Genomic DNA, 23,096 nt, shown 5'->3' with positions numbered 1-23,096 from the left:
CCCGTGAGCATGGTTTGATCAGGTTGCTGATTTATTAAACAACATCTGGGAACCATCAGCAAAATGTTGGCCCATTCAGCTTACTCTTCCTATTGTAATCTGTTCCACCTGCTAGAGGGCCAGCACCAGTCCTCAACCCTATTTAAACTGGCCCCAGACCCTTAGCCAAGATGGCACTTGCCTTCACAGTGGAAGATCACTGGGGGAAATGAGCACCCCTATGTACTGGTGGATTGGAGTTGCAGCTCCATTTCACGCTTTTTTTTAGGGACTACTTTCCCCTAACACACTTCTCATTACAGTTTATTAGAAAGCCAGATCCCTGTGCAAGAATTCCCTCTGCCAAGCACCTGCCAAGGATGTAGTAATAATTTTTATTACAACATAACCTTGCCACCCACTTCCCTCAGAGGAGGGTATAATACTGTCCAGACCAAATTTTCTCCTAATCCCTACCAGTATCGAGCAGGATACCTACAGCAGGCCCCCAGCAATAACGTGGCCAGTTGAGCAAGCCCCAGTTCTCAAATAAACCTCTGCCACGTGACAGAGGAAGGCACAAAGGCACAAAGCTTTACCTGGAGAACTTCCTATCCATGAGAGCTCTTCTTATTGCTGAGCATCATTTGGGCAGTGTTTGGCTTTTGGCATCTGCTGGGGATGGGTAGAAAAGGAAGGGGGCAACTACATGGAAACAGATACTACAGAACAATAAGGGAAGGAGTATACCCACTAAAATCTCTCCACCTGCTACTGATTTCTCAGAAATTCATAGGTTATTGTCCTTTAAATCCCATTTCTCCATCAGAAGCGTTTGAAATTGGTCAATATGCTCAAATTTTAATGGTTGAGCACGGAAGAAGAGGTAGAGAAGAATGAATGACAGATAACACAGCCATGCACATCTGGTTTCCTTAAGGTACCCATCTTAAAACCAACAGAACTAAAACGTGTTGGGGCCACAGATTTTCAGCCTCACAGTCCTTTGTTCCTGAGCTACTGCCTCAGATGGGTCCAAGCCAAATCTGAGCTTGCGGCAACCCCAGCACCAGGGGAAATGTTACTTTGGCAATCTTTTTGCTAGTGCAGGGAGCTTCACACAGGAATGAGATTTGTCAGCCATGGGCACAGCAATACTGAGTTTCTTTATAGTCTTCACTGCCTTCTGCAAACTCAAAAGCGTGGGGAATTTCATTATAGAAAAAGTAGGGTCTCAGCATACAATACAGTCTAAAAAAGGGAATTGGAACCTTTAATGTAACATGACTAAAAATGTTTCTAAGAACAACCTCCACAAAAAGAATGCTAAGGGCTTTTTAGTGCTATATTAAGACAATACTTTATTTCCTACCTTAGTGAGGATGGTTGCTCTCATGCAGTGTACTATTTGTACACTATGTACATGCACATAATACGTAGTAGTGTTAATTATATGTATTAATGGTATTCAAATAGCTTGAACATAAGTAAATTCTGTATTCTATTTTTTATTCTTTATTTTTAAGTTACCTTCACATACCACTATTGGGAAGAACAGTTTTTCACCAAGTGTAATTCATCAACCACATCTTACCTAAATAAAATCAGTTAACAAAACTAATGGACTAAACCACTAAGCCAGCTGAACGGCTGTACAAATGTCTTGGTTAATAAATGTAAAAGAGTACACATATGTGCAACTTACTCAAGATGTACATTAGAGGTTCTTATAATCTGTCATTTCTTTTGCAATTGTCAGTCTGTGATGTGTAAACCATTTCAAGGAATTTATTGCTCTTTATAACACACTGCTTTTTAAAATCAAAAAGCTTTTGAAATATTACTTTAAACCTAAACAAACAGTAATTTATCTTCTAAACCAGTCAGCAACCTGCCACACAAAACCACCATATGTTAAAAGAAGTCTAACTGTCAACACTGCATTATAACTGTTGCAAAGTTTCACAAAAGACCTCTCTAATTATAAGATCACAACATGCAAGTGTTTATCATATTGGATAGTTTAAAATACAACCTGCCTTCTCCAAGGTAGTTGGGACTTCAGGATGTGAAATTTATTACTCTTTCAAGTAATCACCTCATGTATGCCACTGCCTGCCTTAGACAATTTTGATATTACTAATTCTTCAAATGAATACTTTCCTTGGCACAAATTATTCAGAGAAGCGGTGTTTTTATCCTTTTTATTTTTAAGCTAAAATTAAAACTAAAATACATTCTCCCAAATCTGTGCCACTCACCTTGAATAGAAATTATTTTTTCTTCCATAATTAAAGAAAAAGGACAGTTTTAAAATGAGGGAGGAAAACGAGTGTCAGCAAAAACTGGAGCTGAATGCCCAAGGGAACAAAAAGATACGGGACCATTACTGTTAGGTGTTCAGCTGGGTACTCCAGCCACGTGTAAATGTAAGAGATTGAAAACTGGACGATGGAGATTTAAGAGTAATAAGCCTCAAAAAAGCCTCTAATCTTATATAATGCCAAGCAGGAAAGCTCAGGGAGCATTTAGTGTGACAGAAGAAAATAACGTATCTTGTTTCAAACTGAACACAGAACAACATTTGTAACAAAACTACTGAATAACATAAACCAAGGAATATATTTAAACACGCAAATATTCTCTTACCTATAATTCATCAGGTTTTGATCAATTAATTTACATTAAGAAATCTTTTATAAATTTAAGTGACAGACTAATCACAGGTAACACCATTAGATCATCAACTATGCAAGTTCCTCTAACATTTATCATTTTCCATGGTATACATTTGCACTGAGGGTGGATAGTTTGAGCTTCTTCAGAAGCTAACTTAAAACATACCACCCACAAATACTACTATTAATTTGTTTAACACAACTGTATTCATACCGATGGAAAGAGAGCTTTCCTCGACTGATGCTATTTTAATCTGTAGCCCTCAAGCAGTTCGTACAATCACAGGAAGTCTTGAGTTGGAAGTGACCCACAAGGATCATTAAGTCCATCTCCTGACCACACAGGGCCACCCAAAAAAGTCACACCATGTGTCTGAGAACGTTGTCCAAACTCTTCCTGAACTCTGGCAGGCTCAGTGCTGTGACCACTGCCCCAGGGAGCCTGTCCCAGTGCCAGACCACCCTGTGGGTGCAGACCCTTTCCCTAACCCCCAGCCTAACCCTCCCCTGTCCCAGCTCCATGCCATTCCCTCGGGTCCTGTTGCTGTCCCCAGAGAGCAGAGCTCAGCGCCTGCCCCTCCGCTCCCCTCGTGACGGAGCTGCAGGCCGCCATGAGGCCTCCCCTCAGCCTGCTCTGGAGTTGAAGAAACCAAGGGACCCCACTGCTCCTCTTACATCTTTCCCTCTAGACCCTTCATCATCTTTATAGCCCTCACTTGGACACTCTCTAATAGTTTTAATTCCTTCTGATATTGTGGCACCCCACACTGCACACAGTGCCCAAGATGAGGCCACACAGCACAGAACAGGACAATCCCTTCCCTCTCCCGGCTGGCAGTGCTGGGCCTGAGGCACCCCAGGGCAGGGTCGGCCTTTTGGGGCTGCCAGGGCACGCTGCTGGCTCATGTGCACCTTGCTGGGACCAAAACCCCCAGATCCCTTTCTGTGGGGCTGCTCTCCAGCCTCTTGACCCTCAACCTGTAGATACATGCAAGGCTGCTCCATCCAAGATGCAGAATCAGGCACTTGATCTTAATTCCATATTACTGGTGATTGCCTAGCTCTCCAACTTGTCAAGACCTCCCTGCCTCCCATGGAGTCAACAGCTCTTCCTAACTTAGTATCATCTGCAAACTTAGAAAGTTGTTGCAACAGGCAATTCCATTTGGAAATGGAATGAAACTGAATCCTTAACTTCACAGAAGTCTTGATCCGAATTTTAGGTAATGCCTCTAACTTAAAGACTAAGATGATCCAGGATCGCCCACCCACAACAATCACCAAGGGATCATGCACCAACACCCTCCTGTCGCACTGCCCATGGTACATCCACTGCTGAATCCACCATGCACAAACATCCTCCACTTACTCATCTTTGCCCTCGTTCCCCATCAAGCAGCTTGAGGATCAAATATATATTCCACATCTCACAGACTAGGGCTGAATCATACCATAGTTGTGCATACAAAGTTGGACACTAACTACTACCTGATTCATTGTATGAAGAGATAAAGTATTTGTTTTATATTTGATAAGAAAAAAGTTATTTAGCTTTGTGCTTCATACATCAAATCGGCTACATCACTATTTCTAAAGCCTGGGGGCCAGAAAGTTATGATGCAACGAACCACAAATCCCCAATGCATACACAACATTTAAGTGCTTAAGAAGTCCTCAAAAATCAGATCCTCAAAAATCAGATCCTCAAAAATCAGATCCTCAAAAATCAGCTTCTAAGCTGAGACAGTAGCTTTCCACTTTCAGAGAATTTTAACAACACTTGAATTAATGTAAATCAGTGATGAAATCACACTTACTACCTATCATTGCTATTTAAATAAGGTGCACGTCACTAATTTTCAAGGCCTCATAAGACAGGGGTTTCATCAAGGCCTTTATGGCCAGTGACCACTTCATTTACATATTCAAACTATCGTGAAATTTTGTTCTAACCTCTGTAGCAAGTCTGAACTAGAAATTCTTTCTCTTCCTGATATAAGGATGGGAACTGAAGTAAGTACTCTCTATTTCTGCCTCCCAAGAATCTCACATTGCTCGCCTGTTGCATATGCCATTAGCCCATAGAGTACATTTGTGACAGCACCAGCCACATGCCAATACCATCAGAGAGAGAAGCACTGAATCATCAAAGTTGGGAGTTTTCTCTTGTGCTTCCAAGCACTCAGTAGCAAAGCCAGAGATACTCAGTTTCCTAGGGCCACTAGCCCTGCAAACATCCTGATCAATTTTTAAAAATCTGTCATAAATCTGCCAAAGAAAAACTTTCAGCCATTTTTCAGTTGCTCAAAGAAAAACATAATTCCTTCTGACCTAAAAATCAGGGAAAACTAGTTCAATTTTTAGATACCTTTGTATAATAAAATTAGATTAGATGATGAAAAAACTCCTTTTGGTCTTAAAGGCATATTAATCCACAGTGGTAGAAAGCATCTTCAATAATTACATACTCTCTGATACTTAGTAGTAAACAGAGACAAAAAGGACAAAGGACTAGATGATCAGAAACGGACATGGGATAGCATGACAAAGACATCAAAAGTGGTAGAAATAAAAACAAAACTGCTCCTTAAAAAATGGAGGAGAGAATAAGAGACTTCTTAGCCTCCACTCACATTCTATCCTTACACCCTTTTCTCCCACTATAACGTAATTACCCCAGAAATTACCCCAGGTGATACTGAATGACATTTGACTAATGGCCAGGTTGGATAGGGCTTTGGGCAACCTGATCCAGTGGAAGGTATCCCTAGGAGAAGGGTTGGAACTAGATGATCTTTAAGGTCCCTTCCAACCCAAACCTTGTATTCCATATGATTCTATGAAATACAACATTCATTAAAGAGTATCACAGCATGACCAGTCACCTGCTTAATCCAATGTTTTAATAAGAAGTAGCAGATGTTTCCCTTATTCTCTTTTGCTACATAAAACTGAAATGCATTGATTCTCAAGTGATGTAAAGGGACTAGACTTCACTAAACAGCTTACTATATGTAAGATCTGTAAGCCATAAACACCAAGCTCACATTTGGTGGTAAATTTTAATTTTGTATCTGAATATGAAAGTATGTCCAGTAATTGATTTTGATCACGTATATACAATTACATACACATATACTTGGACATAAATTAAATACTGCCATATCTATGCAAGTTATCAGAAACAGGTTTTTCCCATACTTAAGATGACTGCCTTTTAAAATCTGAGTTCTCCATGACACAATGTTCAGAAACTAGGTGCCAGTATGCCCCTCAGATATATTCAGCTGTTCTTGACATAAAAGAAGGCCATACAATACAATAGTTAGAGTAAAGCCAAAGATACTGTGTTTAAGCATTTCAGATAAAGCAATGAAAGGCATGTTTGTCAACTTTATATACCTAATAAGGGTAGATTTCTTCCTTTTCTTTCTGGAGGAAGAAGATGAGTTTTCCAGGCAGAAAGAGCCTGAGTTAGAGTTACTTTGCCCCAGTGTTACCTTTGAAGCAGTCAGGGACATCCTTTATCACAGGGAGAGGCCAGCAGTAGGGGAAGACTAAACTCATACATTAAACTTCTGCTGGACTATTGTAGACATACTGCTTATTGTGATCAAAATCAATTACTGGATGTACTTTAATATTCAGATACCAAATTAAAACTCACTACCAAATGTGAGCTTGGTGTTTATATGCTTCCCACCCAGCCAATTTAGCAATGGTAAAGCCAATACCTACTGCTCTACACGTAGCTCAGCATGGTATGCTGTAGTTAAATATTACTGTGAGATGCTTATGTTTGTGTTTTTTGTTTGCTTTTCATGCTAGATGTTTGTCTGCTGTTCAGAGAACTGTTTATTCTTATAGCTTCTTCCAAGCTACTGTGGTAAACTTACAGATCTTGTATACAAGTAATTTAGTAAATTTTAGTTCCTTTGCAGCCTTTAAGAGAATTAACTGCTTTCGTCAGGTAATGTTTAAGACTCACTAATCTTTAAGAAATCAGAATTTCCAAGTACTGTAAACTTTTAATTAATGAAAACTATCTTTTTCCTCCAATTAGTTGCTACTCTAATTTTCAACTTAGTTTAGATCAGGATTCTGAAAAAAAACAAACAAGTATTTCTGGAAGCTGATATGGGACTACAAGACAAAATTCTCAGAAAACAGCATCTTACTGAGTAGCAAGTAGCTCAGATTACAACCTACTTTGCTACATGATGAGTTCAAAGCTGAAACATGAGATCTCCTGGGCAGTACGCTCAAGAATTATTCTGAAAATGTGCAAGATTGTATGAATGGACTGATCCTTACATCAATACACATTCCACTGCCCCCTTCCCCATCTTCACGGCTGCCCTACAACCATTACTAGAACAAGCTTTGGAATTGCAACAGGCACAAACAGAAAAACACCCATGCAAGACTTGTGTTGTCCATTTAGCATCAGTATCAATTAGTATATATTTGACTGCAAGAAGCCAAGAAGCACTATATTTCAGTATTTGCTTTTACATGTCTCTGGTACCCTTGAGAAGCAAAAGAAGGTGAATTCCACGTTTCTTCTTCAAAAGGCCACACACTACACAGAACCAAAGCTACAGCCCAGGCAGAACGTATATTTCAGAACACATTTTCATTCTATCACTTAAACTGGAAAAATAAGAGGGTAACTTTGCATACACATACACAGAAAATCTTAATTCAACCATAAGAAGAAACATAACAGAAAATATGAATTTAGATGCAAGAAGAAAGTACCAAGAAGACTTCAGTTTGTGCAAGAAGCTGTATCTAGCCAGCATAGAGGACAAGATCACAGCTCATTTAAAGCTAGTTCACTGCAGTCAATGATGGAAAGAAAATCATCATGTATGAAGGAAGATACTAAGCTATTATGTCCTGAATGCGTTCAGGTTGTTTTAAGCAATCGCTTCAGAAAGCGCTTTGTCTCCCTAGAGGCAGTGATAAGCACTGAAAATGGCAGAATACTTCAGTATGCACTTGCCTTCTACCTATACACGATGATTGCATATAAGTCTTCTGTGCAGACCTAAGAAGTGTGTTTCTTTAATTAAAAAAAAAAAAAACAACACAAAGACAAACATTCTACATGTTGAAGACATGTATCATCACTATTACAATTTTGATTCAGCTGAAGATATGAAAGAATATTACATACGCAGAAAACACACGTTCTATACCAGACATTTTGGACCAGCAAAGCTTACAGGAGGCTTCTGCTCACTTTGGTAGCCATAGAAGACTAGAGCAGACAGAAAAAAGAGCTAAAAAAAAAAAACAGCACCTTTTTGTGATGATGCATAAGCAAATGGGGGGGAAGGAACATGTACACATATAGTACTGCTTTTGGACTGCCTTCAAGCAGAGCAGGATAGGTCAATACCAGTCATAAAAAGCTCAATGCTCTCAGACTACACCTCCTCCTTATTCCTGTTACAGGGGCATCTCATGAGCAGGTACATTTTTCAAAGATGACAGCAGCAGTTTCCATAGCCATACCTCTTCCCTGGAGGTGCTCAAGGACAGTTTGGATGGGGCTTTGGGCAACCTGGGCTGGTGGGAGGTGTCCCTGCCCATGGCAGGCAGGTTAGAACAAGATGATTTTTCAGGTCCCTTCCAACCTGAGCCATTCTATGATCTCTAGCCAGATTCAGCATGTTTGGAGAGAAGGTGAATGCTTGTTAGCCAGTCCACCTAAAGCAAGTCTGGTCCTCACAGAATACTAGAACACTGGCCTACAGAACACTGCTGTTAAGCTCCGTTACCCTAATATTTGTCTTCTGTAGTAGGTCAAGAACCAAAACTGGTGGGAAGAAAAATCATTTAATTAGAAGCAACAGAAAAGTTCACTTCAGAAATGCAAAAAAACTGCATTTTGATATTTCCATGTAAATGGAAGTGTTCCAACATTCTTGAAAGCAACAAGACTTATGTTGTCAAATCAAAATATTTTGCTGTTCACACACAGACACACCTCCCTTGTGGTGCCCTGTAGTCACAGGGCTCCTGAACCTTATTGGGCACTTATATGAAAAAGAGGACAGAATGCTTCCAAGGAAACAGCCAAAATCAGTTCAGAACAGAGGACGAGACATCTGTGCTACAACTCACACACAGAGAAGCAGGTTAATTAGATACAACTCAGTACTGAATGGTCCCAAAAACACATCACTTGAGAGGCAGGGAAATACTGCTTTACCTTGTTCCACATTCAGTATCTTGTTTTAGTGTCTTGTTTTTTTTCCAAGGCAAAAGTCTAAAAATAACCAAACTGGAACTTCATTACAAAGGATTATTTTGCAGAAATTATGACCTCCTAATAAAGTAAAATTAAATACTTGATCAGCTGTGTATAGCACACTTTTTTTCCAAGTCAATTTAAATTATACACACTCAATAGAAGGGAATCAAGTTTTCCAACAACTACATGCACAGTGTGCTTGTTTTGCTTTACTGAGGATAGAACAGAAGTACTTGAACAATCAGTATATGCTAATAAAGCACAGTTTTATAAGCCACATTTATGAGTGGAATACTTTCTAGCTATGTAATAAATGAAGAAAAGATGAGAGTATCTTGACCTTTAAGTAACAGTCTGAGGAGTGAAAGTTAACTGCAGAAGATACAGCATTATCAAAAACTGGAGTATTTCAGATGAAAAGAACTGTTTATATATTTAAGCAGATAAAAAAAGATGTCCATTGTTAACTCCGTGCCACCCAATTTCTTTCAACTTTTATATGGATACAACCATAGTTCATTTCTGTACAAATCAAGCAAAGTAGAACATCCTTAACAGAGCAGGAAATGAAGTTTTATTCATTGCACAAAATAAATCAACAAAAATGTAATGTCTGTTGATGACAATGAAACCACTAGCATATGCACTTGGGACTCTGATCTATTCTGTCCACCAGATGCTCCCTCCTTGTGGAAGGCTGGTAAAAAGAATTAGAGTTCATTGTGGCTTAAACAGATTTTTCTCATGCTGTTAAGTATTTTTTTTCTGAAGTTTTACTGCAAAATCTTAATGTTCATTATGATTGTAAGCAAATATCAAGAATGAACAACCTACAGCCCACAGGCCACATGCAGTACGGCAGGACAATCCATCTAGCCCGCTCCCTTTGGCCTCCTCTCCTACGAGTCTCAGCTGCACACCAGATGACTGCACTGGTGCAGGCAGCCTGCTCCCCAGGACCATTTTATCTTGGAGGCTTGTAGCCTCTCTCCCATCGTGTAACGAGCCATATTTAAATGCATGCCGGGAAAAGGGGTTGAAAAGCTGCCAGGGAAGATGGCCACTTCCCACTGACAGAACAATGCGCTTAACCCACAACCCTGTCACCGTCCACAGCTGAGGAGCACATGGCAAAGAGTGTCCGAAACAGGCTGAACGAATTGAATCGTTTGGGATCAGCAGCACGTTCTCGTCTCCCCTCTTCTCTCAGGTCTTCACCAGTCCCTGCTGGGGGAAAACTCCAGGGCAGAAAACTTAAACACTTGATATCTACTACAGATGCAGGAAGGCAGAAGCCAGAAGCTTCCAGAAAGCATCAGCACATACACAATGCAGCCCAGGTGTTAGTCACATACACAATGTGTCCTAGAGGCCATGAAATATGACTCCCTGCCACTGGGAATAATAATAATAATTTTAAAAAGTAGCCCACCCATCCAAAGCACCTGAGCATACTGCTTCCCCCAATACACTGTACAGCACCATTGACTGCACTGCATTGATCAAGAGATCACTCCGCTCACAGAACTGTGTTGAAAACTGTGCTTCTTTGAAAAGCAGGCATTAATTATCTCCACAATTTTAAGATATCAACGCCAACAAGCTTTAGGCCTAATTTTAAGTAATTACATATTACCAATACTGCAGCAGCTGTTAGCTTAGTCCAGGGACTCCTACTCTAACCTAAAGCGTTGAGTAATGCTGACAGGCTAACAAACAAAAAAAAATAAAAAGCCCCACATGCTAGGACCTTGGCTATCTGATGAAACCAAAATACATGGAAGATGTACGAGGAGCAGCTGAGGTCAACAGGCCTGTTTAGCCTGGAAGGGAGGAGGCTGAGGGGAGACCTCATTGCGGCCTACAGCTTCCTCATGAGGGGGAATGGAGGGGCAGTGACCAGCGATAGGACCTGAGGGAATGTGTCAAGCTGTGACAGGAGAGGTTCAGGCTGGATATCAGGAAGAGGTTCCTCACTGAGAGGGTTGTTGCGCACTGGGACAGGCTCCCCAGGGACCTAGTCACAGCACCAAGCCCATCAGAGTTCAAGAAGCATTTGGATTTTGCTGTTACTCACATGGTCTGAATTTTTGGGTAGACCTGTGTGGTGCCAGCAGATGATCCTTACTGGGGTCCCTTCCCACTCAGGCTATTCTATGATTCCATGATACATTTCGAGCTTTTATTGAAAATATTTGTGAATGAAATATCTCCAGTCAATGAGGCATTTACATAAAGTTTTCCAGAAGAATGATTCATACATGTACAGAAGGGTAAAGCAGCTTTGTGCTATTCATCCCCCAATTAGGGGCAATGCAATAGAAAATATATCAAAAATGAAGGATTGAAGGAGTGCAGGTTCAAGTACTCTGGGCTTTTTAGACCTTTGCTTTTTGACAGATTGCCCAGCTAGGCACCAACTGGCCCAGAGCAGATTACTGCCTGGGTAAATGAAACCAAGTGAAGATCCTCAGTAAGCCAACAGGATGGCCTCAGAGCATGGTTTCTTACCAGTTCAGAGGCAGACTCAAAAAAAAAAAAAAACCAACAACAACATGTAAATGGAAGGGGGGTAAGGTGTCAGGAGGAAGGCTTTCATATTTCTCAGTGGAGCAATCAAGTTTGTTCTCCAAAGAAATAAATATTTACAGTTGAAGTCTAACTCCAACTGTTAAATAAATAAACAAACTAAGATGCGTGAGACAACTGGATGGTTCAGGATACTGCCAGCAGCATCACACAATTTCCCTGAGGTTCTGTGGACTGTTTAAAGGTAAGATGGTGATTTTTGTTTACAAGAGTGTGCACAATTCAAATTGAATGTTTGCCCATTCTACTGGCAAAAAACACAGTTCACTGAAGCAAAGTTTATCCTTGTTCAAAGGTGCTGAAAATAAAACACAACCTGCGTCACTTCTGCATCAGATTTACTTATCAGGAGCCACTGCTTCAGTGCGGGTATTCTGAGTTAAGTCACAAGTCATAAATTAACTTTTTCTGCTTAAATTCAGTAACTGTATCTAATAAATTATACTTGAGTCACACCCTTTCAGAGCAAACACCACTCTTTCCAAGGAGAACAAGCTATAATTTCAGAGTACACTCTGTACTTTGAAAAATTAAGAGTATTTCTTGTCTTTCAGAATTTAAAGAAGCCTTTACCAAAGGTGGATAAATGACTGTTTTTTTTCCACTACAAAGTCTGTAATCATGCCTATCCTGAAATAGGTTTTGCTATAATGAGGAGCTAAAATACATTCCAACAAATTTAACTACGCTTTAATCTATCAACCTATGAGGAAAAACTACTTCCTCTCTAAGGAAATATTTTTAAATGCATTACCTCACCTCATTCCCTGTTAAGTCATACCAATCCAAACTCTTCACCCAACTGCATGAAACAAAGCTGGATTGTAGGGTCCTGATTTTGATGTCAGCTGGACTGGGACAAACCTGGAATTACTCCAAAGTAAATCAGTTGAGGTATTCCACATCTATGCCAGGGAAAGGGGAATCAGAATCTAACCCTAGACTTCTAGGAATTACGCCAAAGATGATACAGTAATCCCTTCACCCTGTACCTTGAAACAAAGACACTGACTATTGGCATTACATTTCCTTGCTGTAGTAGGTCAAGGGGAAAAAAGTTAACTAAAACCAGTAATGGTATGAGGATTACTCAATCTTTCTACTTTATACTCCTATCTACATAGGGGAACGGTTTCGCTGTACTTCATAAACAGAAATACATGTTAGTACTGACGTTTGTCTCAATAAACCTATTTCCTGGAATATAAATATGTGAGGAGGTTTTGGTATCCAAGTTTCAACTCTGACATGTACTTGTCCATTTGCAGAATTAAAATAAACGTTTTTTAAATAATAAGCTTTTGTTGATAAAGCTTGCCTGCTGAAAGTAGAAAGCAAGGAGTCTAATCTCATGTTCTTTATTCTATAACCTTGAAAAGATGGTCTGCTCTGCAATGTAATTCTGTAGTGATGGCATCGCAGCAATCACCATTTCTGCTCCTGTGCAAATGAGTTCCTTTCCAGAACTCAACAGCAGCTACCATGGCATCAACAATTACTGATTCCCCAAATTAACCACAGCAATAAAAGAAAACCAAAACAACCTTTTCTAGCCCAGGCATCACCTCCAACAGTACACCTAACAACTTCATTCTGAAAGCAGTTGGTATAAGTCTGTAACTTGGCTTTAAGTTTGAAATTCAGCTACATCAGTGATGTACCAGCCAGCTTCCAACTCTCAGACCTTATTAGCCCCCACTGGAAGCAAAAAAACAGACCATGGCAAGGAGGAACCACAACGCTGGCTGGCTAACACATGCCAGTTTGAGCAGTTACCTGCCCAGACAGTCCCACAAGGCAGTTTCTCATACATATGAGAATTCTGCATCATGCTCTTTGCTGTCTCAGTATACAGACCCCCAACACACAAAAACAGTGAAGTGGCATTTGTGTTATGTTTCCAAGTGTAGGTAGTCAGGATATTTCTAAATTTCCAAAATTATTACATACCAATGCATATATTTTAGGCAAGACACTGTTTTATTACCCTACTAATTTTGATGTAATATACTTGTACATGAAAAGCAGTATCTGAAGATATTAAACTCAGAAGCATGTCATGTTTTATTCCAACTAGTCACTCTGAAGCAATTCCTAAGTTGCTCAACTACTAGTTTAAGTTTATGCAAAATGCAATACTTTGTTAAACTCTCTGCTGTACCTTGACACATGACCTGCTAAGGCAGGCATTCTTTTGAAGGTTAAGTAGTATCTTCAAGGGGTTGCATTTCAGGAGTAAATTTCCAGAAGCTTAGAGTGAACAACCAGCAGCCTCATCACCTTCTGGAGGTACAGGTAGGCTTGATGAAGTGTTCTCCAACATGAGCACTCAGTTTTATTACTTATTAAACTTATATACACACACGTCCCCATTTGTACTCATACATATCCCAGAGACAGTAAATCATTTAACACAAGTGATCTCATCTGAAATATATTAACATATGCAAATCACTATTGTTGGTGGGAGGTATTAATAGCTTCAATTACTGATCTGTTGACAATTTTTTATTTTAATTTTTAGAAGCAGATGGTATTAATCTGAATTTACTGAAAGCAATTTTCCTGAACTTGCACTCATTCTACCACAACGCTGAGATCCACTCTGAAGTTCTAGAAGCCAAGTTGCAATGGTCACCCCTGCATTAGCTCTGATGCCTGATTTACTGGACCATCCCCTACCTTACTAAGATCATGGCTCGCTACATGTAATTCCCTCAATTCTCTAGCATCACAGCAAATTCAGAAAAAAAAAGTTCTGGACGTTACCCTAGCTGGTACTAGAACAGACCTACTCTTTAGGTTTCAACAAGGCACTTTCTAACTCGTGCTTTGCCAAGAGTTCAACCTAACATTTTAACTAAACACTCAGCCTGGGGTCTGCAGTTTTCTAGTGATTACAGAATATGTGAACATGGTCCATGAAACAATGCCAGAAAAAAAATAAAAAGGGGGGGGAGGGGAGTAGCTGTTGATTTGTTTGAGGGGAAGGAAAGAAGAAAGTTAAATATACATTGATGACCATTCAGGTGGACATACATGACAGTCCCTGCCCACAGAACAGTTAGAAACTGGTCCTTTGTTGCCATCATCACCTTCTTGAAGTGTGGAATAACAGTAGGATTATGAATTTATAGAGCAACTGTTTACCTGTGTATTATGTTCTATTTAAATTTCCTGTTGCAATTGTTCCTCCTAAACATCATGCAATAATGAGAACTAGTCAGGTGAGAAGCTACCATAAATACACATTTGTGTGTACATATATATTTATCTATGTATGTATAATGGACTAGCTTTCTACATCACTGCAGTAAAACAGATAAGCAGGTCTGCTGCTTACTTACTTCTCAAGTAGCATGAACAAGCAAGGAAATCTAAAGCAATCAAGTAGGAAATAGAGAAGTGCAGGTTTAAATGAGTAAAAGCAGCAATACGAACTTCTGAAATCAAAACAATGCCATTCTCACCCTCCATATGGGCAACACCATCAGACTGTCAGCTTGTGAACTACTTCCCAGGTAAATTGGGAGTAACTACAACAAAAATGGGATACTGCCGATGTTACGTGTCAAAGAAATCCAAGAGAAGCAGCAGTAAAGTGAGATTGTATTGCAGGAGAATTTACATACAGAGATGAGCACAAGAACATAATCAGAGAGAAAAGCAAAAGCACCTGCTTTTGGTTAAAATAAATAATATTGTTGTTAACATTGGCATTTGACATAGGTTTGTAAGTTTTCATATGCATGACTAATGAGAAATGTGTGTATTTGTGGTCAAGCACTTGTACTGGCTGTTGGTGTCCTGTATTTATTTATTTACATGGAACAGAACTTGCCACTGGCAAGTTACAGACAAATGCTAGGATCAATTTTAGAGAATGTGGTGGAAGCAAAAATAAAAGAGGAGGAAGTGGAGATAGATATGAAAGAACTGTGTAAAGATTACTATTACTTGTAACCCACTTGCAAACAATACAATATTATCAGCAATATGCATCTTTCCTCAACTCTGAAATGGAAAAATGCTTCAGCCAAGACATATTCAATACAGTATGGTTTGAAGCTTCTACATCAGCACAACTCTACTCCTAATACACTCCTGTTGCAAGGAAAGACTTACAGATTGATTTCTACCTACAGAGATCTTATTTTTGTGGTAGCCCATATGCAAGAAGTTCCTCCCATTTCAATTTTCAGCAAGTAAAAATAATTATTTTCCATCGACAGTAATAGTTAACCTTCCCAACCAGGGCTCCCAGTTAACTTATCATACATAATAGAAAATAAAAAACAAAAACCTCAGCCACCAAGCATAGGAAAGTTCATCTGGGAGTTAAAATGAAGTTCATATGTTCAAATGCACTTACATGTATTAAAGCATTATAATATTAAATGTGTACAATCCATATCTATGCATAAGTACATTTCTGTCCTGGAATTTAAAGGACAATTGAACTGCTGAGTTTTTTTGGAGAGCAATGGCAAGACATTTGGGGAAAAAATAAAGTAGGCTTGCTGATGAGGAAGCAATACATCTACCACCACAAAACATACAACATATCTTAGAAGTCAATTAATTAGTCTAAGCCAATATACTGAAATAACGTAAACCAAATCTTAAATTCTAAATATCTAAATTAAAAAGAAGAAAGACCACAAGAAGCCCAGTTCATACCCTTAAGACAAATCAACTATGAGCATAGTAAAAGGTATGAAGTACATGAATCATGCCAAGGTGGTTAGGGGACCTGAGGCAATAAATCAGCCTTACCGTTACCAGTACTGTGCTACAAAGATCGTCTCTCAAATCATTTTTTTACAAACTGAAGCAAACCACCCGTTTAGAAAGAGGTAGTCCAGGGAAGCAGAAGGCACAATACAACAGGAATATTAGGACTGGTCTTCTGAAAACTGAAACAAAGAAAATTCTTGCTTTCTACTGGTACTGATTTAGGTTCCTACAGTGCACAGCAGCAGCAAACAAATAGCAGCCGCAACAGCATAAGACAGCTATTCATGATAATGAGACCATGCCTTGAGCTTTATCTGCATAAAGGATATAATATGGACTTCACTAACTCATGCCTAAGAAAGAAAATTAATGATGAAAATCTAAAGTGCAACTGAACCACTTAGTTGCGCCCATTACCTTCTTTCTAAGTCACTGCAATCTTCATACATCCACAGTTCTTCAATTTTACCTTGAAGGTTTCTTCTTCACAGATACCTTCATAGCAGAATGATCTGCTGTTCATACAGAGTTTGAGACACTGCTCTAAGTAGGACAGCAGTAGCAATTTGCTGTCTCCTGTCCAGGCCAAATGGCTAGATGAGAAGTACAGGTGTTTGACTGTAGCATTACTGGACCTGCCTGACTACCAGACAGATTTCCTTGTTCTCATAGCTTGAGAAATATTGCATTACGAGAGAGCAATTTCAGACTGCTTGTGGAGTGTTCGCTACTCCAGCTATTTTAAAAACAAATGGAGTGATAAAAAGCTGTCATTCTGAAAGCTTATATTCTGTTTCCCTGGCACTTAAACTTTTTCTGAACCCTTAGGTATGAAGCAAAGCAAAATTTACCAGTCTCGCAAAACAGTAGAGGAAGGTGCTTTTACAAAGGAGGGGAAAAAAAAAGTGCTTGTGTCATGTTCATAATATTTCATTAAATGACTGTCACAGACATGCTAACCACAAAAAGCAGTGAAGTAGGCATTAAATGTGGATAAGACATAAGACTTTCCAAACCTAGAAAGCCAAAGCAACTTCAGAGATCTGACTCTATTAACAACCCAACAGTTCTCCATCAGATGATCATCAGCAGATGAAGTGATCCTGGAGTCAATTTTCCTTTTGGTTGCAACCCAAAGGGACACAGCTCATTAATTCTGAGATCACCACACAATGTGGGTCAGGGCACACTAAGTCTGGACAGCCAAATTTCTTCAAGAACTACAAACTTGATCTACAATACAAGGAGATAAAAAGTTCTTGTTCAGAAGACAATAGGCAAGCTAAAAAAAAAAAAAAAAAAGCAACATGTACTACTTAGTAAATGCTATTACCACAGCTGCTATGGTCACTAAAAGGAAAATTAACTACATGCTAAGCTCCTGGCAGCTTCCTTGTCTTCAACGCATACACTAAAACAGAGCCACGGCTTTGTCTTGTCTTCATTACATTGAAAATTCACAAAATGCATCTATCAAATATTATGTATATATAAAATTATTGGTGTTAGACAATCTCAATACGTTCCATAATAACGACCAGGATGATTTTGACAATATTCCTCTTGAAATTAACTGTATTCAAAGCCTGAGCTCTTTCCTAAGAAAAGAGTCCAAAATATGTTTAACTGCTTTATGACATGTCTTGTTTACATCTTCCACGTCCATCTGTACTGTCATGATAACACTGCATAACGTTACAAGCAGCACAAGGGTTGGTTTCACTGCGCACTCACATACTCACTGTCCTGTTGTCCAGTATTGGGCTGCTTAGAAAAGCATCCTTCTAACATAAACAGTCACGTGTACTCTCAAAATGCACATTTATTATGCCTTGCCCCTATGGTATTCTCACGAGCTAGTTACAGCACTGCTGCTGAAGATGTCACCCAGATGTGCTCAGGAAAGCCACCAGGAGTGCTTGCTATCAGAAGCCTTGCTGTTTAGCAGGAACACCTAAAAGCAAAGTTCACTCATCCAGACTAAGCTAGAGTCTTAAGAAACGTGCCCACAGGCATCTCCAAACAAATTCAAAGCAGAGGCAATTTCTTCATTTGTAAACAGAATTACTGCAACTTAAAATGATACCTTATTTTTAAAGGGTTTTCATATGAAAGCGATTAGTGGGGAAAAAACTAGGTAAATTACATGGTCACTCTTGCTTACTCAGCTAGAACATATGAATATTAATCCAGGTTTAAGCAAAGCTGTTCAGTATCCCCTCTTCAGCCACTCGCTTGAAAACTCGCTTTTGATTAATTTACTCTGACACAGTCAAAAAGAAGGCACAGATATATATCTTTAGATCTATATTAATCTCCTTAACAGCAACCATGTGCTCAGTTTCACATGTTGTATAAGGCAGTACAAATTAAAATAACCTGATTAAAAATCAAATAGGCCAAGGGGAAGCAAGAACTTTATGCTGATGTTGTTTTTCCCAGATGGGAAAAACAAAAATTCTCCATGGTCAGGGAAGTTTCATTTTCTTATCCCTATATCTTTCCCTTTATTCCACAAAACCCACTGAAAGTGAATATATTTAAAACTTTCATCACTTACATTGGCTTGCTGGTATTGAACTTTCTCAGTAAGCTTTTCCTGTAATTTTTCCCAGTTTTCATAGTACTTAAATGAAATTAAGACCAGTCATAATCTTGCCTGGTTGTTATCCACATGGAAGTTCTCTAAAAATGATAAACAATGAACTTAAGGGCCACCAAAAGAAAAATATGGACAGCCAATGTTAAGCAATCCTTTTACTGCCATACAAGAGTGTTCAGATCCAAAAGGAAATCATGGTTAAAGTTACTAACAGCAGCTATAAATCTAAGAATTAATACAGAGATGTCTTCATCCACCATGAGTGCAAAGAAAGTGTGAAGAAAGGTTTAAGCTAATTCCAGTTGAAAGAGTTTCAGCTACTTACTTAGTCATATTGTCCTTTCCACATTCAAAGCTGAAGCAAAAGCATGGGAGTTGTTGCTTCTAGAAACAGCCCACTTCTCTCCTGTGCTTTATATACTGTTGAGCTAGGCCAGATAAAACAAACACAGCTGCTGCTCATCCTGCTTGATTTCTTTTTTGCCCCTTTCCCAGGTGATTGGTTGGGTGCCAGGTGTGCCTAATGGTATATAAGCCACAGGTGTCCCATCAGACCTCTTTCTGCCTGAGCTGCTCTTTGGGGTAGGTGCTTTGTTCTTCTTTCAGCCAGTTGCAGGTTCTTCAGGTGGGTCAGAGTGTACGGGCTGATGTGTTTTGTTGTAGGAAACAACCCATTTGGTTAAGCACCATTTTGCCTTTGTAAATCCATGGTAATGACTCCCAGTCACCTTCTGGTCCTTCACGTGCCCAGAAATGGTTTCTGAGTTCAATTGCTCTGTCACCTTCCCAGGAGCTGAGGGGAGGCTGACTGGCCTGTATTGTCCCAGGTTCTCCTTCTTGTCCTTCAGGAACCTCTCAGTCACCGTGATCACTGAGATCTTTCAAAGATAATCAAGAGCAGCCTTACAATGGCATCAGCCAGTGTCTCCAGCACCAGTGGGTACATCTCATGAATGTTCATCAAGTCCCATTATGTCCAGTTTAAGTGTTCCCTAACCAGATCCTCCTCCACTGAGGAAGTACTCTTCCTCTCTGGTCTCAATGGCCTTGGGTTCCTGAAGGCCAGTCTTACAAGTAAATACTGAGGTCACGAAGACGTTGCGTACTTCAGCCTTTTTCATGTCTTTTGTCACCAGGGCTTCTGTCCCACCCAGCAGGGTGCCCACATTTTCCCTTGTTTTCCTTCTGCAGTTTATGTACTTGTAGAATCCTTTTCTGTTGCACTTCACATCCCCTGCCAGAATCAGCCCCAAGCTGGCCTTACCTTTCCTAACCCCATCCCTGCATGATCAGACATCTGTACAGTCCTCCCAGGTCACCTGTCCCTGCTTTCACCTCTTGTACACATCCATTTTTACATCAGAGTAAGGAGGTATCCTTGAATACCAACAACTGTTCTCTCCGGATCTGTATCCCAGGGGATACTTCCATGTAAATCTCAACAGGTTAAAGCCTGCTCTCTGTAAGTTCAGGGTTGCAGCTGTGCTTTCTGCCCTGCTCTCTTCTCTCAGGTGCACAAAATTCACCACTTCATGGTCACTGCAGCCAAGACTGCCCCCAGTCTTCACATCCTTGACTATTTTTTCCTTTCTTATAAAAGGTCTATCAGAACACTTTTGTGTTAGGGGCTCTATTACTTCTCTCTGGAAGCAATTATCAGCGCTCTTCAGAAATATCCTAGATTGCTTGTGCCCTGCTGTATTATCCATCCAGCATAAATATTGTTTGAAAGCCCCACTGAAGACCAGGGCTAGTAAACATGAGCTTCTCCAGGTGTCTGGACGAAGTTGAAGCTCAGGAAAGAGACTATTCCTTCCAACACATCACATAAAGGTTATAAGGGTTGTCTTTACACTTAAAAAAAACCCTAAGGCTCTCATTCCTAAACAATTTAAGTTTGGACCCTCTATGCTGGAAAGACAATCCCCAAATCAGTCACCTGAACAAAATTATGAAGATGGGAGGATGATGATGAAAAGATGCAAGAAGCAAGATAATGCTGGGAGGATACCAAGAAAGGTGAGAAAAATTAGAGTAATGCACATTTGGGGGAAAAAAAGCCATCTACCCTCTAACCAGCAGATCTAAGAAGGCATCTTTTTTGTGCCAGAAAAAAAAAAAAAGGTAGACCTGCATTCAAATTTACAACAGTCCTTCTTAAGTTTTTCACAGGGGTATTTTAGAGTCCATAAGGACAGTGAACAATAGAGAAAACAGCTGTTTGTAGAGTACATCAACAGCAAGCCAACAGAAGCCAAGAACTGCTCTTTGAGGCAATGACTTCACTCTTATTTTGTGCACCTGGCATTGCAAACTGGTGTTTGCATCTCAGTTAGGTGATGTCTATGAGGCCTTAAATAGTACATCCAATACCAGCATTGAAGACTTGCTCCAGAAATTGAAACTAAAAAGTCTAAGTCAATTTTAACAATGTACATACACACACACTTCACAAATAGGTCAGCATGTGGTAGATATTCTGAATCAGTAAGAAAATGTTAGTGTAGTCCCTGTTTCAAAGAAAAATCAATCATCAGAAAGGACAGAAGTTAAATGGAAATCAAGATTTCTTTTTGGTTTAAGTGGGTCTCAATTCCTGCCTTGAACCACAAAGGCAGAAGAAAATTGTCTTTTTTTTTTTTTTTTTTAAGTCTTGTCTACACAAAGGAAACTTTTGTTAATTAAAAGCAATATAAAAAAAATCACTTTTTACTTCCATATACTTATTTGTATGTGCACACAGAGAAACAGACAAAATCCTCCTTGTTATATTAAGCTATTAAATCACAAATAAAAGCAGCACGACTTGACACTGAATTTCACATCTGTTAATGTGAAATTATGATTCAAGCAACACTAGCTGACAACATACTTTGCATCCTGCAGGGCAGCCTTGATGTGCTCTTGACCTTACACTTTACATGCAAATGTGAAACTTCACTACCAGATTTACTGCTCTAAAAAGACATCACTATGAAAATGAGCAAGTACCAAATGAAAATATTTCAATAAAGACTTGGATTGAGCTCATACATAAGCAGAAGACGAGCAGAAAGGTGAACCACTAAAGACTGTCAGTACTCTGATTTTTGCTGCCACTGAACAGCATACACATACACTCAAACAGAAGAAAACACTGATTGTCCATGCAATCGCATTCAACTGAACGACTACAAGCAAGGTGAGAAGGGGAAAAAAATAACAAACCACCATTAAGGAGCTGGAGCTAGCTTTACCACTTAAACAAACACATAACTATAACCTCATCATCAAATACAAGCTTTCTGTCTTCCCTTTCAAAGTCCTTCATAACCTTTTTGCACACCCTATCTACCATCTCAATCATTTCCGAGTCACGATCGATTTCTGCTTTCAGCATTCCTCAATGACAGTCTCTGCTGATTTTCAGATAAGAATGTGTCTGCTCTTCTGACAGCCACGCTTGCAAGCTGTTTCTCCAGTTTTCACGAAGTTATTAGATTCCCTCAAAACCTTCTTTGTAACGCCTTATGAAAGGAACAAGTGGTTAATTGTCTATATGCTGATCCAAACAACTACTTAGTTTCCCTGTGCCCCTGTGAATGTCTGTATCCAATTGTCTTCCCAACCTGGTAATTTGTTGCAGAATCATACAAGATCCTGAGTTGAAGGCACCCACAAGGATCATTAAGTCCAACTCCGAGCTCCACAGAGGACCTTGGGGCAGAGACATTTTTCATCACATACACCGACTACTCCCTGATGCAGTGTCCTGATTAAAGACAAGAATTCCAAAGCGAAGCAGTAACACAGATAATACATTTCTCCTTGAATCTCCTTTCCATCTGCATCATTTCCAGGACTAAAAACCACAAAATTCAAGGTTGAACAGAACGATTAGTCTTGTGGTTAGCTGCAATGCCATTAAGGTGAAGGAGACGGACACAAACTTATCCTTCCCAATTAGCACAGACTGAACTAAAGCCTCTGGTTTGGGCACAGAGTTATTGTGGCACAGGAGAGGAATGAGCAAAGAATTCCAAACAGCTTTCAATTAAAAAAAAAAAATAGGTAGGAAGAGTAGGAAAAGTAAAGCATTAGGAAGTCTAATAGGACAAAAAAGGCAACTGAAACTCTACTGTAGGGAACTGCCCCAACTGAGGTTTAGCAAGGGGATTTCAATTCTAGATAAAGTTCTGACATGCAAATAATTACAACAATATAATACAGGAACTTCAACTACCCTCTGAAACAATACCTAACAGTC

General features: G+C 39.6%; 1 protein-coding gene across 8 annotated transcripts in view; it reads right to left on the bottom strand.

Annotated features, from left to right (window-relative positions):
- The window catches only part of VPS13B (vacuolar protein sorting 13 homolog B), a 459,168-nt gene that overhangs the window by 426,747 nt on the left and 9,325 nt on the right, over positions 1-23,096 (bottom strand). Inside the window, exon 1 of one of the 8 annotated variants that reach the window (XM_068672351.1) lies at positions 19,176-19,311. The exons of 6 other annotated variants lie outside the window; for them this stretch is intronic. The gene's annotated coding sequence lies outside the window, so the exon portion shown is untranslated. Of the gene's footprint in view, positions 1-19,175; positions 19,312-23,096 lie in introns of those variants that run through there. One more of the 8 variants, XM_068672352.1, reaches the window with a different exon arrangement.

This window comes from Anas acuta, chromosome 2, assembly GCF_963932015.1.
Source record: "Anas acuta chromosome 2, bAnaAcu1.1, whole genome shotgun sequence".
In the NCBI taxonomy this organism is placed as follows: Eukaryota; Metazoa; Chordata; class Aves; order Anseriformes; family Anatidae; genus Anas; species Anas acuta.
Note: the sequence above shows the minus strand (reverse complement) of the source record. Positions and strands in the feature narration are given on the sequence as shown.